Here is a 4,868-nt window from a genome sequence, read left to right on the forward strand (position 1 = left end):
ATAGCTATTATTTAGATCTCTATACTTTATTATATTATTTTTTTTAGAAATAGAATTATAATATCTTTATTTTCTATATTAAGAATTCTTAAATACTAAGCTTTTTAATTTATTTCAGGTAATTCTTCTTATAAATATAACTATTTATATCTATATTAGTAGTACTAGACTCAGAAATAGAAACTATAATATTAAATTAGAGCTATAGATTTAAATAAAATTAATCGGAAATATAATACTTATATTTATATTTTTTAATTTCCCGAATTTTAAAAAAGAAATCCTATATTTTCTTATTTATTCAAATAATAGAAATATATTTCTTATTTTTAGTAATTTTATAGATCTTAGTAACTAGCTTTAGAGTATTTTTAATAATATAAATATCTCTTATATTAATAGAGAGAATATTAGTAAATTAGTAAATATATAAGTTATAGAAAGCTTTAAGAAATTTATTAGTAATCCTATAATATTCCCGTTTATAAATAGGTTCTAAAATATTATTATATTTTTTTAAAAATATATTTATTCTATTAAGCAAGTATTAACTTCTATTTAGCTAGTATCTTATAAGTATACTAGTTAACTTTAATTTCTCCGGATTTAATATTCTTAATTTTTTATTTCTTAGTTCTAGATATAAATATAAGAGTTTTTCTAAATAATATTTTTCTCTTTAAAATAAAGAATTTCTTTTTACTTACTTCTTTTATATTTTCCTCTATTTTACTAGCCTTATATTTAAATTAGTATTCGGATTTTTACTATTTATTAAGAGTTTTAGGTTTAGTTTATTTTCCTTTCTTACTAAATTCTTCTTATCTAGTTATATTAGTTCTATTAGTTTTACTAATAGAATTATTACTAGGCTATATTAAATTAGCTCTATTCTTATTAACTAGATCTAATTAAATTAAAGCTAAAATTATAATAGGGGCCTATTCTTTAGGCTTATTTCAGAAAGCAGGAAAAGGCTTATTATTATAAACTCCCTTAATTAGAATTTCGGAAGTATTAAAGATATATTATTTAGTCTTGAAATTATTAGCTAATAGTAATTTAAAAACTAATTCTTTAGGTTCTGAAATAGCTTTAGTATATTTGAGTATTTTAGTAATATCTAATTTAGTAAATATACTAATATTCTGATACTTTTTATCTTTAATATATTCTAAAATAGCTTTATTAATTAACTAAATAGCTTTATATATTAAAGCTTTTATCTTAAAAAAAAATAACTTTTTATAAATAATTTTACTAAGATTATTATAGATATTATTAATATATTAGCTAAAAGCTTTATTATATAATATAATTCTATTCTAATTCTTAGTTTCTAGACTATTTATTATAGTTTTAATTTTATTAAGCTTTTCTTATTTACTTTTAGAAATACCTTTAATAATATTCTCGAATTCCCTATTATTAGCTTAATAGTTCTTTAGTTTCTCTTTAGTTAATTCTAGTTTAGTTCTATTTCTAATAAAGGTTTTTTATTTCAAGAGCTTATTATATATACGATTTAGCTTATTTAGAATATTTATATTAGATTCGGTAATTATAGTTATTTTTTCTAGTATTAATAGGCCTTTTATAACTATTTAAGCTTCCTTAATATTCTAAACTTTAATACTATTAATTTATAGGCTTTTAATAATCCTATAGCTTATAAGAACTAGCTATTATACTTTATTAGATTAAGAAATCTATTTTTTTTTAGCTATTTTATTATTTTTAAAAGAGTTATAATAGTATTATTAGTATAATAATTATAAGTTATAGAATTAAAAATTCTTAAGATTACAAGAATTTCTTTTAAATACTTTCTAAAATAAAGAATAAATTAGAATAGATTTGAATTATATAAAGATATTATATATATTCAAGTTTTTCTTTCTTTCTAATAAGAAAATAAAGCTAAAATAATAATATATATAATAGAGAAAGTAGATATAATAATTAGATATATTTAAGGTAATATAATTATAAAAGATAAAATATAGGATTAGGCTTCTATTATAGAAAAGAATATAAATATATATATTTAAAGAAATATAATTTAGGAAATAATTAAGGTAAATTAAATTAAATAGTAATAATAGGAAAATAAAAAAGTAATATAATAGAAATATAAATATAATAGTAATATTTAAAGTATTAGAATATAAAAGAAAATAATATAAATTTTATAATATAAATATATCTTAATTCTTTATTTATTTAGAAATATTCTTATTAACTTAAAAAATAGTATAAAAGAAAAGAAATAATATATTAAAGATATTAGAAAAATATAAAGTAAATATTAATAGAAAAGAAATCAGAATAATAGAATTAAAAAATAATTTAAAATAAAGTATTATTTTTTCTGAATTTAATTTATATCTTTTCCGAAAACTAATTATATTTATTTAGTATTTATTAAAATTAACTTTATATAATATAAAACTATTTAATTAGTTAAGACTTTAAAATAATATTTATATTTATAAAAGTAATATTAAAGGCTTTAGAGGTTATAAAAAAGGAATTATAAGATAATATAAATAGAGTTTATAATACTATTATTAAATTTGAAATAATTAATATTAGAGTTAATATAAAATATAGAAAAATCAAGTATTCTAAATTAGTATTAAGGATATAGAATTAAAGATATCTTTTTAATTATTTAGATAATATTTAATAATAAGAAATAAATTAATAATAAGAAATAAATTAATAATAAGAAATAAATTAATAATAAGAAATAAATTAATAATAAGAAATAAATTAATAATAAGAAATAAATTAATAATAAGAATTATTAAATTATATTAGCTTTTTAAAAAAGTAATTAGTTTCTAGTAATAAAATAATATTATAATTAGAGAATAGGTTCTATATAAAAGAAGTTCTCTTTATATAAAAATAGAAATATATAATATATTAACTAAGCTTTAGTATATATTTTAAATATAATTATAATTATATAAAAGAAAAAGTAGACTTTTTAATTCGAGATAAGCTAGATATAAAATAGGCTTTAAATAAATAGATTTGATTTATTTAATATTCGAGAGATTTCTAGAATTATATATTATTAAATATTTTCGGAAATAACTATTAGATTTAATAAGATTTCTCTTTTCTTTTATAGGGTTTCTAGTTTGGTTATTTTATTTATATATAACTTCTAATTAGGAAGTTTATTTAGATATTATAAGTAAACTTATAATAATAGTTTAAGTTAAAATCAAGATTTATAAGTATTATAATTAAGTTTTAGACTAGTATAAACTATAAGAATAACTAGTTAAAAAGGCAAATAGAGCTTCTAAAAGATTTCTAGTTTAGTAAGAAATATATAAAAGATTCTTTTTCTTTCTTTTTTCTTTTCTTTTCTTTATATATAATAACTATTTATATTATAAGAACTTTTAAGGAAATATTATAGTTCGGAATTAAGAATTTATAAAGTAATCTCTTAATTTCTTATTTATTTTTATATTAAAAGAAATATTTTATATTTAATTCCTAAAATCTAATAATAGAATATTATATTAAGAATATTATCTAATAATAATAATTAGATAATAGTAAGAAATAAATAATAATAAAGCTTATTTGATTTCTAGAATAGTAATCTAATAATAATTAAAAAGAAAAAAATAAAAGATATATAAAAAATTAAAAGTAATAAACTTTATTTTAGGTTAAGAAAAGCTCTTATTATTAAATATTTTCTTTTAGTTCTCTATAAAGGAAATATATTTTACTTTTTCTAATTTTAGTAATTCTAGAATATATATAATAATATTAATAGCTTTTTTAATTTCCTAGATATTATTTTACTTATAGTATTTTATAACTACTTTCTTTTCTAATTCTATATCTGTTTTAAAATATTTATTTATAAATATATACTTATTATTAACTTTGTTTTTAGAGAAATACTAGAATTTATTTCTTTTAATAAACTATTTAAATTAATTCCCGATATATATTCTTTGAAATATAATATTATTAAACTCTTTTAGTATATAATATTCTTTTAATTAATTCGTATATTTTATTTTATATAAGTTAAGCTAGTAATATAATAGTTTCATATTTCTTAACTTATCTTAATTTATTAATTTAATATTATATATAAGAACTAGATTCTTTTTAGAAATAGATTTTAAATAAATCTAATAAATAGTATTAAATTACTTCTTTTTTTCTTGGTATTTTCTATTTTTTTTATTCTAGCTTTTTTAATATCTTTATTTCTTATTTATATTTACTTTATATATATTTCTAGAAGTATTTCTTTATTATAGACTTTATTTTATCTAAGTATTTTCTAGATTAGAAAATATATTTCTATAAGTAATATAGTTTCTTTATTATAAATTATTAAAAAAATCTAGTTAGTTTATATATAATAATTTAATTAGTAAATAGAATATATAATAGTAAATTAATTCAAGACTTCTTTCTATTTATTATAAGTATAATAAGTATTTAAATAATTAGTTAATATTCTCTTTTAATTATATTATTTCTTTTAGAATTATAGGTTAAAATAATAATTCTATTAATTTCTAGTTTATTAAATTCTTAAATTATTATTTCTTTGAATTCCGATTTGCTATTTACCTTAAACTATTTAAATAAACTATATTTATAAATAATTTCTTCCTAAATAAACTTAGTAATCTTTTTACTAGTTAGATTTTTTAAAGATCTAACTTTAACTTATTCTAAAAAGTTATTTCTAGTAATAACTAGTAAGTTATATCTTTTATAGTTTAGTAATTTAATTATATTAATTCCAAGATAATAGAAAAGAAATATAGCTTTTATTAGATATAAAGCTTTTTCTTATTTTCTTTTATTCT

This window comes from Hyaloscypha bicolor (assembly GCF_002865645.1).
Source record: "Hyaloscypha bicolor E unplaced genomic scaffold K444scaffold_191, whole genome shotgun sequence".
Lineage (NCBI taxonomy): Eukaryota > Fungi > Ascomycota > Leotiomycetes > Helotiales > Hyaloscyphaceae > Hyaloscypha > Hyaloscypha bicolor.